This window comes from Tasmannia lanceolata, unplaced genomic scaffold (genome assembly GCF_043159265.1).
Source record: "Tasmannia lanceolata isolate RefF3 unplaced genomic scaffold, GAP_Taslan_0.1 ptg000006l, whole genome shotgun sequence".
Lineage (NCBI taxonomy): Eukaryota > Viridiplantae > Streptophyta > Magnoliopsida > Canellales > Winteraceae > Tasmannia > Tasmannia lanceolata.
In genome coordinates this window covers 39,654,896-39,674,234 of record NW_027518683.1, presented here as the reverse complement: position 1 = coordinate 39,674,234, position 19,339 = coordinate 39,654,896, and the positions used below count along the sequence as shown (strand labels likewise).

Sequence of the window (19,339 nt, the reverse complement as noted above, 5' to 3'; positions counted from 1 at the left end):
AGGCCGAAATTTCGGGGTTATAAATACTCCCCCTAGTTCCATCTTGGGGGCACCAGAAGCATCTTCCAAGTCAGAGAAGAGACCAAGCAGTACATCTGCTAAATGATAGGAAATGGCAAAGGAATCGACTTTTGGACTCAGCCTTGGCACCCGGATGAATCTATAAGCTTGCAAATCTCTGAAGGACCAGTGGACAGTACCCTCACTAGAAACTTTTTTTTTTTTTTATGAGTAAGCTGGGGTTAGGCGAGACCCCCACCAGATTCAATAAAGAAAAAGGAATGTACAAATAGGCAACAAATGGCCAAAAAAGAAACAAAAATTACATGCGCCAAAAAATGAATCCTTTCCTATCCTGCTGTAACAAGTCTAGCAGTAATGGTGGCATTAGGAATGGGACTATATCATTTCCCTTACAGGGACATGCTCTTTTGGACAAAAAGTCAGCTGGGGCGTTTCCTTCTCTCCAACAGTGGGATAATCTCCACGATTGGAACTGCTGAAGAGTGGTTTTTAACTTTTTATAGCATGGAGAAGAGGGATCACCTTCCATGGCGGATCAGTGCATTGATTTTTAATGTTTACTGCGAGTTTCGAATCGGCCTCAATCCATACAACATTGATTTCTTTGGCAATGGCCAATTCGATACCATTTAAGATGGCCTTCATTTCGAGGATATGAATGCCTTCTTTAATTGTCTCAACAGAATATAACCCAACTACCATACCTTCATTGTTTCTGAGAATGCCTCCCATTCCCGCGCCATCCCCGTTCCAAAGACGCATCAGAATTCAGTTTAAATTCCTCAGCCTCTGGTTTGTGCCATGAACATTGCTTAGCAGATATCCGAATAGTTGAGCAGCCTTTCTGTTTGTATCATTCAGAATGTCTCGGTGGTTGTCACCATTGACCTTGACTTTGATCTCCTGGATAATGTGACGGAGGATCTGGGTCACGTGGTTCAATTTATTTTCAACTATTCTGCTATTTCTGTTCCTCCATATATGATATATGGTAGCCTGAAATCCGTATTTTATTGCCGCTGTTCTTTGACCTTCTCCCCTGAAGTTTTCTCGGATCCACTGCTCTTCATCTATTAGGGTTCTGTTAGGTCTTCTCCTACTACCAATTCTCCGTAATATTGATCTCCATACCCACAATGAAAAGCCACAATTGAAGAATAGATGGTTTACCGTTTCAGGTTCAGCGGAACACAGGATACATCTCCGATTATGATCAGAATTGAGGAACGGCAATCTGTCCATAGTGCTTAGTTTTTGTTGATGATTGCTTTCCATCTAACAATGGAGTGCTTGGGGATGGCCCCTTTGAACCAGATTGTGCTTGACCAACTTACGCCTTGAAAACCCAGATTGTGCTCGTACCCTCACTAGAAACTTACGCCTTGATCAACTACAACATCAGGGAGAATGGGATGAGGTGTTTGAAAAACCATCCCTTAAGGAAGCAAATCACATAATCACCAAAGCTCTCATATCACCAGCACAAAGAAAATCAAACAGTTTGGAAGCCAGCAAAAGATGGCAACTTCACAACTAAAAGTGCCTGGGAGAAATCTCGAGTTAAGCATCGATCTCAACCGTGGTCCAAAACCCTTTGGTTTGCAGGCCATATTCCCAATCACTCTGTCACCACGTGGCTAGGCATCCAGGGAAAATTGAAACAAGCGACCGACTTCATTATATAAGAGAAAGCATAGGCTTTGTTAAAATCCGAGCCGGAATTATTGGATCACCTGTTCTTTGCATGCTCCTATTCCACTTGGATTTGGAGATCTCTTCTGACTTCTATGGAGGTTCGACCAGCGACAAAGCCTCCCAAAACTATAAAGGATGAGCAAGTTTGGATAAGGAGCAACTTCACCGGTAGAGGGCAGGCTTTGAAAGCCATGAAGATTGCTATTGCAGCGGTCATCTACAATATCTAGTGGGAGAGAAACTTATGGATCTTTGAAAAGAATATCTGGCACATAAAAAGGACGTCTTGCAACATATCCTTATGGAAATCAAAAGCAGAATGCACCACTTAAAGCTATATGATTAGGACTCCGAAAGAAACAACAAGGCTATAATGACCTTCGGCTGCATTCTTGTAATGGCCCAGGAAATTAAAAAAGAATGTAGTTGGATCAAACCCAATAATATTGATGTGTCGCTAGAAAAGGATGGTGCAGCACTTGGAGGCTAATTCGAGACTCACAAGATCCAATCCTAGAAATGTAGAAAGAGAAGAAACTTTTGCCTAGGAAATGAATGAGGTCTTACAAGGGATTGGGTTAGCTAAGGAGATGTGAGGAGAAAATTTAGATAGAATCGAATTCCCTTAGGCCACGTTTGGATACCCACAAGATTTAGATTTGGGTTCCTCACGCAGTTGAGATTTGGAACTAGATCAGACCCTTCGATTTCCAAATCAGCTACATCAGTGAAAAAAAAATCCGATTTGCAAATATGTTCTGCAATACAACACCCCCCTCCCCCTCTCTCGCTCTCTCTCTCTCTCTCTCTCTCTCTCTCTCTCTCTCTCTCTCACACACACACACACACACACACACAACATGAGCATGAGGATGATAGATGTATTTTGTATTTTGTATCCAAAACTCAAATCCAAATACAAAAACATGAGGTATCCAAACACGGCCTAATAGCAGCCAACGAATAGACAGAATCTACAGCTGCCCATGGAATAAAATCCAACCCCTCACCAAGATAAAAGAGAACTTGAGAAACTTCAAATTGGAAAGTCACCCGTTTATGGATAGAAGAAAATGCAGCGACATACTAATGCAGAACAGATTGCCCGTGCAGAGGAGAGGGATCCCTCTTCCTATTACTCCGCTCCCACTTCTGCATGTTGTAACAAAAGATAGTGAAGGCGGAAAGTTCATTCGATTGTAGCATTCTTCTCATTTAATACATTGGTAGGAGTCCTGTCAACCCCAGCTTACCCATCAAACAAATGTTTTGTTAATGAGAAAAACTCACTTGTCTTTTTTATTTAACCAGCTGTCAAAAGTTATTACAATTCCAAAAAATATTCCCAGAAACCTATTAGACGACCGAGTTAGAACATGTTAGTGCAAATATCAGTAGCCCATAACAAATTCTTCCAATTAGACGAACTAGCTAGAACATGTTGACAGCTCTAGCAAAGCAAAATTGCGGCTGCAGTAAACCAAAATCATTGTTTAATAGCTATTTGAATTCAACCACCCAATTAAATAAGAGTTTGAGAACTGACTACAATTAGATATATAAATTTAGACGAAACCTTTGTCAAACCTATCTTATGCTAATCATTTTGAATGCCACCACTTCAGAAATAGTGAAAGCTCAAACTGAGTTTTTTCTAATTTTATTGAACTTTTTATGTAACATATGGAAAAGGATTTTCTTTCACATCCTTTTCAAATTTCTCTTACAAATCATCTGTCTACTTAGCTTACACACTTGAGAAATTTCAAACTGTTGATGTGGCAGTACCTGTGAAAGTTAGACTGGTAACAATGGCTGGAGACCGCATTCGATTTGAAATCATACAAAATCATGTGACAGCCTCCGGCACAGAATTGCAGTAGGGTGTGCGCAAGCAAACTAACCTGGTAAATGTCAGACAAACACCGGTGAGAACCAACCCCATCACGAGCCCATAAATGCTCCTCCGAGCATCCAACTTAACTGCCCCCCTGAATATGTTCCCAAAGCTTGGAAGCAATGCCCCACATGCAAAGACCATCCAATGGTCCAGCCCACTAGTCAATTCCAGCAAGAATCGCCCCAATGGCAGAGGCCGGGCCCCCAAAGCCAGTCAGTGCCGCGGCAGCAAGGGCCCCACGCCAACTATCAGTAGCCTCGAATATGCAGCTCACCACGGCTGCACCTCGTGGGAGCCCGTGAAGAGAGACTTGCAGGACCATGTGCCTTCTGAGTCCGTAAGCTTTTGGTGCAGCCACACCAAGTGCAAGTCCCTCTGCCAAAGCATGTAGGGCAACTGCCCCACAGGCGAAGAATGACTGGAGGGTGAAAGCACTTACTGAAAGACCTGAGGATGATGATAAGAAAGACCTGAGGATGATGATAAGTCATTGACGGAGGCCTTCTTTTGGCTTGCCAGTCTCAAGATGCTAGAGGTTGAGAAATGGAAGAATGCTGAACCTGCAGCGAGCAGTGGTAACATGGCAAAGAAACCAATTTTTGAAGACGTGATTAGTTGTAGAGGTCGCCACTCAGAGAGGACGAAGGCAATGCTGGAAGCTGCCCCGGTGAGGAGAGAGTGCTGGAATCGAAAGGCAAGGGCGAAGGCAATGAGTATGAAGAAGCCAGAGGCGTCCTCCGAGCTGCCATACAAGCAGGAACCAATATAAGTTTCCTACAAATATAAATGAAATCATAACATGAACAAATGCATACTAACACAGATAGAAACACAAATAGAACTGTTTAAAACTATTATGTTTGAAGCCTGCTTTGGTAATCTCTGCCATTTGACCAAAATTAGTGGACCCACAGCACTATCGGTGATGGAAAATGATGGAACCCGCCAATTTGGATCCACAATACAATAAAAACTCTCTAAACAAGAGGCCTGTTATAAGGCTAAGTCTACTGGACGACCAAATTGGTGGGTCCACTGCACTAATAATTTTCAAAAAGCAAGGGACCTAACAGTTTAATGGAGACCCTAATTTGGTAATGCGGAGGACAATGATGCTTTTTCCAATAAAACAAGGATAAATGAATATTGTTGAAGAATGCCCAACACAAAAAAAAATTAAAAAGAGATGGAGAGTCATTATCACATTGCTCACAGGGAAATATAGCAGAAAACAAAATGATTAGTGCAAATTTGTTGCACGAGAAGCAAGAGCTCACCTATAGCCACAGCTGAAAGTCTGGAGCACTGCACTAGGAGTTTCCATAACAGCTACATGAAGTGTCGCTGCAGATGCAACTTGAGATGGAGAGACTTCCTGAAAATAAAGGAAAGTCATATCAAATGCACAAAGGCATGTATTTCATCTCTCTTCAGTAAAATCAGGGTAGAATGAATTTCGGCTGAACAACCATAGGTACTAATCACTAGGCCAGGGCTGTTGGGTTCCGTTAGTCCCTTAAAAAGACGTTCACATTAGTGGCATGAATGAAAATTAACTGATTTATTACCTTGAACCCATCTAAGAGGACCTCCGCTATTACCATCCAGATTCCAGATCATACACCCAGCCGCAAATCCCTTACAGAAAGGAAGGAACTTGTGGAAGGCATCCTCACATATGAATAAGGGAACAGCCACAATGGGCTACATTAACAGAAAAAAAAATGTTGTCAAGTTGATGAAATGTGGATATAACATAGCTAAATAGAAAACATGATAATGAAATTTTAACAGATCATAATTAGGAGGGAAGATTCCATTTCTCCAACAGAAACCACCAATCAAGTCCTTTGGCTCAAATCAATTATTTTGTTGAAGATCACATAAACCCACAACTTGACCACAAGACCGCGGGAAAGAAATACATGCCTAATACTGAAAGGAAACTCAATACAGATTGCAATCACCATTTTATAGGGATCCAAAACATCCATCACGAATTGTGGGATTCTGTCTCGAGTTGGCAAGACAAGGATTATTTCACAATTGAGGTGGGCTAAACAATTCAGCAGATCATTTTAACTCAATTTACCCATGTACAGATTTTGATAGCCTTTTCATAGCAAAAGGCAGTAAGGACTGCCAACGCCGGCTGCTTATTCACCTTGGTTGATATTTCAAGACAGGATATGGGATGAGCACCACACCAGGTGTGACTTTTTATGTGAAAAAAAAAAAGTCTTTTTGTAATTCAAACTTACAATGGGGTGTTTTTAGTCTTTATATGTATGCTTTTGGGCCTCCCTCCAAAAGACTAAAGTCATGAGAAAACTTTAGTCCTAGATGGGAAGTGTGAGAGTATGAGAGTGGCCATATATATACTTTCACTCTCTTAACCTTGTAATAAGCAAGAGGTCATGGGGATCCTACGCGCACGAATCGCCCACTTGGGTCCGGTGGGCTTTTGATCTTACCACACACGCGGGCCGCCCGGCCCGGCGCGGCCGGCCGCGCGCGTGGACCTAAGGCTTTTCTTTTTCTTTATTTATTTTTTCCTTTTAACGGTCAAGAATTTATTTAATTTTGTTTTAACTCTTTTTTTACCGTTTGAGATTCCTTAATCATGGTTTAGTGACCGTTTGGAAAACGTCTCTCACGCACTAAAAGAGTGCGACGTTTCACCCTAACGTGTCGATTAACTTTCTATATAAATCGGTTTTAGAGAAAACAGAAAGAGATCCTTGACGGATTCTTCTTCTGCTCTTTCTCTTCTCTGGTTTTCTCTCTGGTTTTCTGCTCAAGGCTTTTGGCAAATATAAGCGAGTTCTTAGGCATCCGGGCTGCGTGAGTGCACACCCCTGGAGCGAGAGTTGTTGTATCCTGGAGGCATACGCCGAGACGCCCATCTACACCATTGATTCGTCATAGTGGAGGCGAGATTTGCCTTAAGGACAGCGAAGATTCTTCGTGCCTCAACTCGATAAGTGATCTAACGATTTCTTTTTCCTTTACAGATTATTATTGCAGAAAATAGTATTATTGATCTCTGTCTTCAAGTTGTGAGATTAATTTGTTATAAGGTATTCTCGAATCCTAAATTACAGATTTGCACATCAATTTTTCTAACAATCTTAAGGCAAATCCTCGATCTGTGATCTGTAATTTTTGGGATTTCGATTATTGGAAATTAATCATCATGGCTTCCCAAACCGAAAAACCGGAGAAATTTGACGGATCGGATTTCGGTAGATGGCAGGAAAAAATGCGATTCTTTCTGACTTTTCTAAACCTAGACTATATCTTGAATGATCCTGACTCATTACCTGATGAGGAAGAACCTGCTAGAACACATCTCACTGAGAAAAGAAAAAGAGATAATTATCTCTGTAAAGGTCATATACTGAGTTGTCTCAGTAATCAATTGTTTGATGTATTTTTTAGAATTGAGTCTGCAAAAGTGTTGTGGGAAACTCTAGAAAAGAAATACCTAGTCGAAGTAGCGGGTTCTAAGAAACTTCTAATTGGAAAATATTTTCGATATCAGATGGTAGATGGAAAATCCATTATGGATCAAGTGAATGAGATCCAGTTGATTGTTTTTGACATTCTTGCTAGAGGAATCAAAATAGAAGAACAGATACAAATTGGTGCAATTATTGAAAAACTACCACCTTCATGGGAGAAATTCCAAGACACATTATTGCATGACAGAAATGATTTTTCTCTTCAAGACTTGTTTGTTTATCTTAGAACTGAAGATGAAAATCATTTCAGAAAACAGAAATCTAAGGCCTATGAGTTTAACTCTAGGCAAATCTCACTGAATCTTCATCTGGAAAGAAAACTTCTTATAAACCTGCATCTGGATCAGGAAAAGGTCATTTCAAGAAAAATAATAAGGATTTCAAGAAAAAGAAGAGTAACTGCTTTGTGTGTGGGAAAGCAGGTCACTATGCTAAAAAACTGTCGGAAAAATGATAAGAAGAAAAACCCTTAAGGAAACAATGCGCCTCAGGCTAATGTGGCTGAAGATCAATATCTGTCGGCCGTAGTATCTGAAGTGAACCTGGTTAGTAACGTGAAGGACTGGTGGGTGGACACTGGTGCCACCAGACACATCTGTAGTGACAGAAGTGTATTTTCTTCCTACGAGCTTATAGGGGATGGAGAGCAGCTTTTCATGAGAAACTCGTCCTCATCTGTTGTGACGGGTAAAGGAACAGTGCTGTTGAAGCTTACATCTGAAAAAGTTCTGAAGCTCTGTGATGTTCTTCATGTACCAGATATAAGAAAGAATCTGGTGTCTGGGTCACTTCTGATCAAGAAAGGTTTTAAACTGGTTTTTGAGGCTGATAAACTTGTAATCACTAAAAGTGGTGAATTTGTGGGAAAGGGTTACTCTAGTGAAGGTTTATTCAAACTGAATGTAACTGAGAACATTATGAATAAAGCTTCATCTTCTTCTGTTTATATTACTGATTCTTCTTGTTTATGGCATGGTAGACTAGGTTATGTTAACTATGCATCTTTAAAGAAAATGATGACTATAGGTTTAATTCCTAAAAGTGATCAAGTAGTAGAGAAATGTGAAGTATGTGTGCAATCAAAGTACTCTAAGAAGCATTTTCACAAAGTAGAAGAAAGAAAAACAGAACTATTAAATTTAATTCACAGTAATGTATGCGACTTTAACAATGTTTTATCTAGAGGAGGTAAAAGGTATTTTATTACATTTATAGATGATTTCTCTAGATATTGTACTGTTTATCTTATTAGAAATAAAAATGAATCTTTTGATAAATTCATTACATATAAAACTGAAGTAGAAAATCAGTTACAAAAGAAGATAAAAATGTTAAGATCTGATAGAGGTGGTGAATACACTTCTAATGCTTTTAGTGAATTTTGTGAAAACTAAGGCATAATACATCAAGTTACTGCACCATACTCTCCACAGCAAAATGGAGTTGTTGAACGTAAAAACAGAACTCTAATGAACATGGTAAATTCTATGTTAGGAAGTTCAGGATTACCTCAAAATTTATGGGGAGAGGCTCTTCTCTCTGCTTGTTATATTCTGAACAAGATATCTTTTAAAGATTCTGACAAAACTCCTTACGAGTTATGGAAGAATAGAAAACCACATTTTAAATACCTTAAAGTGTGGGGGTGCTTAGCTAAAGTTAGGATTCCAGATCCTAAGAGTACTAAGTTAGGTCCTAAGACTGTTGATTGTGCATTCATTGGATATGCACAAAACAGTAGTGCATATAGGTTCTTGATTTATAGGTCAGATCATGTTGATATGCAACCTAACACCATAATAGAATCCAGAGATGCTGAATTCTTTGAAACCTTATTCCCTTATAAGACTAGTCTAAGTGAGAACACAATTAAAAGACCCTTTGAATCTATATATAAAGATCATCTAGTGTCTGAAGAATCAGTAGAGCCTAGAAGAAGTAAAAGGGCAAGAGTAGAGAAAAACATTGGTCCAGAGTTCATTGCCTATCTTCTAGAAGGAGATCCAAAGACATATAAAGAGGCAATGTACCTTCCAGATTCTTCATTTTGGAAAGAAGCTGTCAAGAGTGAAATAGACTCCATTTTGAGTAATGGGACATGGATCTTGACAGATCTACCTCCTGGTTGCAAACCTATTGGTTGCAAGTGGATCTTTAGGAAGAAATTAAAAACTGATGGAACTATAGATAAATATAAAGCTAGATTAGTAGCTAAAGGGTTCAAGCAAAAAGAAGGAATGGACTTATTTGACACCTATTCACCTGTAACCAGGATAACTACAATAAGAATTTTAATTGACATAGCTGCAATCTATAACCTGGAAATCCATCAAATGGATGTCAAAACTGCATTTTTGAATGGTGAATTAGATGAGGAGATCTATATGGATCAACCTGAAGGCTTTGTAATACAAGGCCAAGAGCAAAAGGTGTGTAAACTTATAAAATCTCTATATGGTTTGAAACAAGCCCCAAAACAATGGCATGAGAAGTTTGATAGTGTGATGCTATCAAATGGATTCATAATAAATGAATCAGATAAGTGTGTATACAGCAAATTTAGTGAGGATAGTGGTGTTATTGTTTGTCTGTATGTAGATGATATGTTAATCATCAGAACAGATATTTAGTGTAATTAAAGACACTAAAAAAATTTTATCAAATAATTTTGATAAGAAAGATCTGGGAAAGGCAGATGTAATCCTGGGTATCAAAATTAAAAGAAACCCAGAAGAAATAATTCTATCTCAGTCTCATTATGTAGAAAAAATTCTTAGACGGTTTAATCAATTTAATTGTAAACCTGTGGCTACCCCATATGATTCTAGTATAAGATTATGTAAGAATAAAGGAAGTGGAGTAAATCCACTTGAATACTCTAGAGTTATAGGGAGTCTAATGTATTTGATGAACTGCACTAGGCCAGACATAGCCTATGCAGTGGGTAGACTCAGTAGCTATACCAGTAACCCTGGTAGTGATCACTGGGAAGCTCTAATTAAAGTATTGAAATATCTTAAAGGAACCATAGACTATGGTTTGCATTTCACTAAAATCGTGTTGTACTATAAGGGTATAGCGATGCAAATTGGGTATCTGGATTTGAGATCAAGGAGTGGCTCACTCTAGGAAGTGCAGCAGTGTCTTGGAAATCAACCAAGCAAACGTGTATAGCCAGATCAACTATGGAGTCTGAGTTTATTGCTTTAGAGAAAGCAAGTGAGGAAGCTGAATGGCTTAGAAACCTTCTGACTGATATTCCATTTTGGAATAACCCAGTACCGGGTATTACAATCCGCTGTGATTGTCAAGCTGCTATTGGAAGAGCAGGTAATAATGTATACAATGGTAAATCCCGACACATTCGTCGGAGGCATAACTCCATAAGACAGTTGTTAAAGAATTGAGTGATAACCATTGATTATATAAAATCAAGTGATAATATATCAGATTGTCTTACAAAAGGACTAAATAAAAATTTAGTCATGAGCACATCGAGGGGGATGGGGTTGAAGCCCACTGTTTAGATCACCTATAACAGGAACTCAACCTATCTGACTGGAGATCCCAAGAAGTAGGTTCAATGGGAAAAACAAGTTATTTGAGTGATCTGTTTTGCACCAAGTTGAATGTGAATTAAGTTCATTAAGCCTATCCCTATGATGTGGGTGCAACCTGTAACAAAAAGAGGATGAGTTGTAGGACTCTTAATGTTATCTATAGCTAACTAGCTGACTAGCTGATTGTCAGTGGGGTGCATAGTTACAGGGCACTCCTGATAGATACACCTATATGAGTGTGGAAGTGTGGTCGATTCCTATGAGAATGGGCTAATTTCTCTAGAGCGCTCATGAAAACAGGACATAGCACATGGCCGAAAAGTGCAACACCGTATGAACTTGCTTATGCCTTCTGTGTTGTGTGTGTGGTATGTTGTCTCAGTTTATTACTAAAAGTGCTTGCTTCAAGACGTATGTTCACCGAGTACTTGAGAAACTCGATATACCTACACTAAGTAAAGGTTCAAGTCCAAAAGACACCTCTACTGATGCATAACACATCTTGCCTTGATCAAATCTATTTACATTTATGATTTATTTATTTCTTGTAATTTTGAATTAGTGGGGGATTGTTGACTTTTTCTGTGAAAAAAAAAGTCTTTTTGTAATTCAAACTTACAATGGGGTGTTTTTAGTCTTTATATGTATGCTTTTGGGCTTCCCTCCAAAAGACTAAAGTCATGAGAAAACTTTAGTCCTAGATGGGAAGTGTGAGAGTATGAGAGTGGCCATATATATACTTTCACTCTCTTAACCTTGTAATAAGCAAGAGGTCATGGGGATCCTACGCGCACGGATTGCCCACTTGGGTCCGGTGGGCTTTTGATCTTACCACACACGCGGGCCGCCCGGCCCGGTGCGGCCGGCCGCGCGCGTGGACCTAAGGCTTTTCTTTTTCTTTATTTATTTTTTCCTTTTAACGGTCAAGAATTTATTTAATTTTGTTTTAGCTCTTTTTTTACCGTTTGAGATTCCTTAATCGTGGTTTAGTGACCGTTTGGAAAACGTCTCTCACGCACTAAAAGAGTGCGACGTTTCACCCTAACGTGTCGATTAACTTTCTATATAAATCGGTTTTAGAGAAAACAGAAAGAAATCCTTGACGGATTCTTCTTCTGCTCTTTCTCTTCTCTGGTTTTCTGCTCAAGGCTTTTGGCAAATATAAGCGAGTTCTTAGGCATCCGGGCTGCGTGAGTGCACACCCCTGGAGCGAGAGTTGTTGTATCCTGGAGGCATACGCCGAGACGCCCATCTGCACCGTTGATTATTCATAGTGGGGGCGAGATTTGCCTTAAGGACAGCGAAGATTCTTCGTGCCTCAACTCGATAAGTGATCTAACGATTTCTTTTTCCTTTACAGATTATTATTGCAGAAAATAGTATTATTGATCTCTGTCTTCAAGTTGTGAGATTAATTTGTTATAAGGTATTCTCGAATCCTAAATTACAGATTTGCACATCAATTTTTCTAACACTAGGATCTTCCATGTCATCAAGCAACAAGGAGGAAGCTTATATACCAATCCATGAGTTTTTTGTCCTAATGCTCTCAGTTAGGAGAATTTATTCGACGCAAAGATTTTGATAACTGAGATATAACATTCACTCACTCGGGACCTCTCTTTTAAGAAGTGGGGAACAGGATGATATAGACGAAAGAAAAAATGTGCCCACCACATTGAAATCCCCACATCAGTCCCTAGGTGGCCATACAGGCATATGACTGGAGTTGGGATCCCAGTTGTCATGTAGCAAAAGGCATGACTAAAATACTCATCTTTAAGGGGTTACATTCAAATGCTTGGGTAACAAAAGGGATAACCGGTAGCTATAACTCTTTTCGATGGCTGAAAGAGATCGAAAAGATGCCAAAGAATTATATCTACACCTCCCACCCCTCTCCCATGTGGAGACCTAGGGAGTTATATTTTATTCTTGAAATATCAGTTGATACGGTGCTCCCTCAAGCCAAGTTACCCTCAGGGAAGCACAAAGCATCAACTTTGATGATGTAGTAGAAGTTGCAAACAAGAAAAACAATAGTAATAACCTATCAGGCGTTACCTGGGGCAAAGATGTAATCATACTCCACAGCATTGAAATTATGCGGAGAAACTCCTCTTGACACAAGAACCATACTCACGGCTAATCCTTCTGGAATGTTATGCACAGTTATAGCCAAGGTTACTAAAAGACCTTGGGAAAATACTTTTGAGCCAGCGAAAGAGACTCCAACACCCGAGCCCTCACCAAACGAATGGAGAGTCATTATCCAAATGACAAGAACCACGTTACTTGCATCAGCACCTTTTGTGTCCAACATGCTCACTTAACCATATTGTTCAAGGAACAACATAGGAAGAAGGATGATAGCTGTAAGTACCTTCAAATCTTTGTTAGTGAATGTTAGAAGTGTGTGCAGGTGTGTATTTTAGTCATAAGGGCATAGTAGTCTTTTGTATGTTCTCTTTCCTATAATTACATAAGTGAGGGGGAGGATACCTAACTCACTCTTTTTCTTCTTCCTCTTTCTCTCTCCTTCTTTGGTGGCTTCTAAAATGGTATTAGAGCCATAGGGTTTGAGGCCCTAGGGACCACCTTGCAAGCCCCCTTCCTCCTCCCATCTCCTCTCCTTCACTCTCTGCTACAGTAACCCACTACAGTACCTGTTACAGTACCCGTTATAGTACCGCTACAATACCTGCTACAGTGACCCTTCACAGTATAGCTACAATGACCCGCTACAGTACCCGCTATAGTTCCACCACCACCACCACCCTCCACCTCCTCCTCCTCCTCCTCCTCCACCACCACCTCATCCACCCCAACATCTACCATTTGAAGCCATACATATTCTAAAACCCTAGTCTTCTTCTCATTTTCTTCATTTTTCCTTTCTTTTTGGCCCTTTCCTTCATGCCCTAAATATTTTAGTCCCCATAAATCTTTTCACGGCTCCGATTCCTTTGTATATTTATGTCTCTCTCTTCGAGGCCTTATCATGCCTCCCGCCTCTCTCGGTTGTAGTGGTTGTCATCGGAGCCGTGGTATTCTCTCTTGGCTTATCTAGTGGCCCCTCTTCCTTTCGGGCTCTACACTTATAGTGCTTGAGCTCCTTCTTCTATCTTTCTCTTCATGGATCCTCCATTTATTGCGGATCCCTCTCTTAGCCTGACCTTTTCGGTGCGTCCCTCTACATTATCTTCAGCTTCCTCTTTACCTAGCTCTTCTTCATTGGTGAATGGTTCATTCCCACCTCATTATGTGCCCTCTCTCATAGAGGACTATTCGAACATTGAGAGGTGCCTTGTTAGCGCCTCTACTCATTCTGATTCCTTTGATGGCTCTACTATTGCTGCCTATAGCACTAGTGATCGTGCTACCCGTGGTGGAGGTACCTTTGACAGTGGTCGTCGCCGTAGTGTATGTGTTGGTGGCCTGGATCTTATTGGCGGCTGTGATACTGGTGGTCTTCCCCGTCCATATTGCTCTCATTGTCGGTGGGAGGGACCTTATCTTGACACTTGTTATGCTCTTCATCCCGAGCTCCATTCGCCTGCTGAGCCTCGCATCGTTTACTCTATACAACATTTGGCTTCTGCTCCTTCAGCTATATTAGCTTCCTCTTCACAACACAGTACAGCCGCCCCTTCTGAAGGCTTCTTTGTCTTTCGCGCTGACTATGATGAGTTCCAGCACCTTCGATTAACCCGTCGCCCGCAGAGTGCCATCTTTGCCCAGCCAGGTAGTTTCCCTGCCTCTTTTCTTTCTAGCTCCAACTCCTATATCATTGATTCCGGGGCATCAAACCATATGACAGGTACTTCTTCATCTCTTGGTTCCTTTCGGCCCCTATCCTCACAATCTATTACTCTTGCTGATGGGAGTAGTACTCTGTAGACACCCCATTTTGACCGGACCCAAGTTCGATGTGCTTGGGCGAAGCCCCATCTAATCACCAAGTTAGGATCTCGAATTGCACCCTAAGCTAGGTTAGGGTCCCCCATAGGTCCCCGTAAAATTTCATTGAAATCCGACCCGATTTGTCAAATAAGACGAGCCGGGAGAGGGTGCATAGTACAAATCCAAAGGGGGGTGAATTATCTGCAGAATGGGATATCCAGTTGAAAAGGGGGGTGAGTTATCCTGTGATGGTCGCGCCCAGGCCGAATAAGACAAAAATGGCGGGCGCGACTCATCCATTTTTGTGCGCCCATCAAATGGGGGTGCAGATATCAACAGGTTATTTTAACCTATATAAAAAAAATCAAAAAAACGAAGGGGGGGGAGCTCATTGGTAAAAGACAAAAAAAGATAGAGAGAGAGGAAGAGGGGAGCTCATTTCTACAAAAAAAAAAAAAAAAAAAAAAAAAAAAAAAAAAGATACAGAGAAAGGGAGAGAGAGAGCTTCTCCTCCGGCAACGGTGCCGGAGCTCCGATCGGATCGGCCACCACCTCATCTTTGCCTCCATCCTATTTCTGCAACCCAACTCCTCCGACCACATCCCACCGGAGCCGCCCATATTTTCCCTCATCACCACCTCCGATCGAGCTTTCACCCAATCACAACCACCAACAGCCACCACCTCCATTGATTCCGGCAAGCTTGCCGGAATCCGATCACCACCGTCGAACCATCTCCACCTTCTCCTTCATTTTCCCCTTTTCTCCTCTGCAAAACCCAAACCACCACTATTCGGCCATTTCCAGCCCTACCACCATCTCCTCCACCCCACTTCCAACTTCTTCTTCTTCATTTTATTTTATTTTTTTTATTTTTAAAAAAAGAAAAGAAAAAAAGAAGAAGGAGAGATCTGCAGAGAGAAAAGAGAGAGAGAGAAGGATCTTCTTCTCCGACAGAAATTTCGTCGGAGTCCGATCATCACCACCTCCGACCGGCTGTGCCGGAATCCGGCCCCAACTCCGGCCACCCTTACGCTCAGGTATTTTCATTTTTTATGTTTATTTATTTATTTATTTTTAATTTTTTTTTTGTCGTTTCATCATTGCATGTTTGACTGTTCGTTGATTATTAATATTAAATTATCGAGAATAGTAACAGCTGTTTGAATAGTAATAGGATTAAATTTTTATTTTCGTGAATAGTAAAGGTTGCGTGAACAGTACCAGGTCGATTAATATTATTAAATCATTATTTTCGTCGATTAATATTATTAAATTATTAATTTTGTCGGTGATTAATTATTGTTTTTTGACCGTAATGATTATTTTATTTAAATTATTATTTTTGTCGATTATTAATATTATTAAATTATTAATTTTTTTTGACCGCGATGATTACTATTAATTAAGTATTATTATTTTTCTTTCGGTGGAATATTTAATTGTTATTTCGTTTCCAATTACCGATGTGGGACCCGTTTGTGTGGGGCCCGCCGATGTATGAATAGTACTTGGTAGGTCCTACTGTGAATAGTACTTTTGAATAGTACTTTTGAATAGTACTTTTGAATAGTACTTTCGAATAGTACTTTCGAATAGTACTTTTGAATAGTACTTTTGAATAGTACTTTTGAATAGTACTTTTGAATAGTAGTTTTGAATAGTAGTTTTGAATAGTAACTGTGAATAGTAGTTTTGAATAGTAACTGTGAATAGTAGTTTTGAATAGTAGTTTTGAATAGTAGTTTTGAATAGTAGTTTTGAATAGTAGTTTTGAATAGTAGTTTTGAATAGTAGTTTTGAATAGTAGTTTTGAATAGTAGTTTTGAATAGTAGTTGTGAATAGTAGTTGTGAATAGTAGTTGTGAATAGTAGTTGTGAATAGTAGTTTTGAATAGTAGTTTTGAATAGTAGTCTTGAATAGTAGTTTTGAATAGTAGTCTTGAATAGTAATTATAAATAGTAGTTTGTATGCTTTATTTTCTCATCACATTTACTCAAACTTAATCTAACAAAACCTGAAGGCATCATAGATTGCGCGAACTTATTGCACACACTTACATCACTTTCATCTAAACCCCTGCATCTCACATGCACACACGTCCTATTTTAGGAACCCGGAGTGTTATCTAGCATGGTTGACTGGGATTTCATTACCTGGTGCCTCTGTGCTAGAGAAGCATTCCACCCTTAGCCTAGTACCTTTATGGTACGTAAACGGATCTCTTGTTCACGTACTGATACGCCGGACACTGGTACAGTATATCGAACATGGATTCGCGCTAAGGGAACTCTTGGCCTTACCCCTAGATTAACCCACACATGCATGTAGTATACGAACACATGTGCATCACGTGTGTGAGCCTAGTTTAGGATATCCTACCCACTTGTGTCTAGATTAGGCCGTAGTCCATCTTCCAATGGCTACGATCGGTCCTAGGTACACAAACAAAGTCATGAGTCGAGATCCTCTCTCCACTCCGCTAGATTAGGGTTAGGGTTGATGCCTTCAGGTAACACTGATAAAATGTGTGAAGATTAAAAAAAAAACTTTTCCTTTGGGGTTAGGATGTAAATCCCATTCATTTTCAAAGATCTCATAGGATTAGTCATTCATGATCCATCCGTTGAAAGCAATCTTATGCTATCTCATCTCATCTTGATCACATATTTTCAATCTTCTATTATCTGATTCGATCGTGTTTCCATCTCTTTTAGAGAGTCTTTGACTCATTTGTCTTTAGTTGTTGTCAGTGGAGTCTTTGACTCGTATTTCCATCTCTTTTAGAGAGTCTTTGACTCATTTATCCTTTAATTGGTGTTAGTGGAGTCTTTGACTCGTGTTTCCATCTCTTTTAGAGAGTCTTTGACTCATTTGTCTTTAGTTGTTGTCAGTGGAGTCTTTGACTCGTATTTCCATCTCTTTTAGAGAGTCTTTGACTCATTTATCCTTTAGTTGGTGTTAGTAGAGTCTTTGACTCGTATTCCTTTTCTTTTAGGGAGTCTTTGACTCATATATCCTTTAGTTGGTGTTAGTGGAGTCTTTGACTCGTATTTTCATCTCTTTTAGAGAGTCTTTGACTCATTTATCCTTTAGTTGGTGTTAGTGGAGTCTTTGACTCGTATTTCTTTTCCTTTAGAGAGTCTTTGACTCATATATCCTTTAGTTGGTGTTAGTGGAGTCTTTGACTCGTATTTTCATCTCTTTTAGAGAGTCTTTGACTCATTTATCCTTTAGTTGGTGTTAGTGGAGTCTTTGACTCGTATTTCTTTTCCTTTAGAGAGTCTTTCACTCATATATCCTTTAGTTGGTGTTAGTGGAGTCTTTGACTCGTGTTTTTCATCTCTTTTAGAGAGTCTTTACTCATTAATCCTTTAGTTAATGTTAGTGGAGTCTTTGACTCGTGTTTCTTTTCCTTTAGAGAGTCTTTGACTCATTTATCTTTTAGTTGGTGTCATTGGAGTCTTTGACTCGTGTTTCCGTTTTTAGAGAGTCTTTGACTCATCTGTTTCATTTGCAGTATTATTAGAGAGTCTTTGACTTCGTTATCTCATTTCAGTGTTATCAGTTGCTCTTATTAGAGAGTCTTTGACTCGTTTATCCTTTAGTCGCTTTTATTAGAGAGTCTTTGACTCATTTATTCTCCAGTTACTGTCATTAGAGAGTCTTTGACTCATTTGCTCTTATAATAGTATTATTAGAGCATAGTTGATTTGCCGTAAGTGTTTGATAGGTAGAGAGTTCGTTTCGAACTACGTTGGCTTGATCCTCTTCCACGAGGTACGTAGTGCAGCTTGGGATCCACATCCCAAGTCCAGCCAAACCTTTAAAAATAAAAATTTTAAATCTTTCAAAGTTACAAAAATATTCAAACCATTTTTAAAAAGATCTTCCTCTAGAGTTAGGAGTATGTCCTAGCTGTTTAGGTTGTGTTCTAGAGTTAGGAGTTTGTCTTGATTTGTATTGATATGGTATGTCCTGTCGTGTGAGTGTCCCTAGAGTTAGGAGGCCTCGAGCCGATCGGTTGAACATTTAGTCGAACCGATGGCTAGACTAGGCATATAGTCAGCCCGTGGTTTTCATTAGGTTGCACAGCCTAGTTACACATAGGATTGTAGGAACCACCTGCATTAGCCTAAGGCTAATCAACTTGCATTAGTTAGGGCATATAGGGTGTCCTAAAATCCACAATTCACTGGAATTTTAATAATCATACAAGAAGCTTTAATAACTGGTTCGGTCTTTTAGATCGAGTCTAGGATAGAGGGCTAGATGTCTTAGGCATCATAATTTAGAATAGGGCATCGAACTACGTGGGCTCCGATTCTTCCCGAGGCCGGGATACGTAGCGCAGCTAGGATGGATGGCCATTCTGGTCCGAGTCCAGTCCTGCATTAGAGTTAGGACTTGTCTTGTCCCGTCATACATAGCATAGATTTGTGTCTCATGTTTTGATATGTTTTCTTACTTTCTTGTACTGATACTATACCTTTGGTTGTAGCTTGCATGTGCGTGTCCACCAGAAACTTAGACACCCATTAGGCATGTCACTCATAACCTAGAATTGCTTAGGTGACACATTTTTCATTTCATTTTACGTGTTTATTTCTCCATTCTCAGGAAATGCATGCTTAGGTAGACGATTCCTGAGGATTGTTCCCATTTCACATGATTTTTACTCAAACTTCTTTGGAATTAATGAAAATGGCATAAGAGACCAAGTGCTTGCACT

At 39.8% G+C, this 19,339-nt stretch overlaps 1 pseudogene across 1 annotated transcript; it reads right to left on the bottom strand.

Moving 5' to 3' along the window:
- Positions 1-3,327: 3,327 nt before the first annotated feature.
- LOC143878989 (putative zinc transporter At3g08650) lies at positions 3,328-13,059 on the bottom strand (annotated as a pseudogene). The gene is made up of 5 exons (XR_013251111.1): positions 12,768-13,059; positions 5,188-5,323; positions 4,897-4,994; positions 4,090-4,361; positions 3,328-4,057 (listed from the first exon to the last, which is right to left on the bottom strand). The product of XR_013251111.1 is annotated as a putative zinc transporter At3g08650 (transcript).
- Between the last annotated feature and the right edge of the window lie 6,280 nt (positions 13,060-19,339).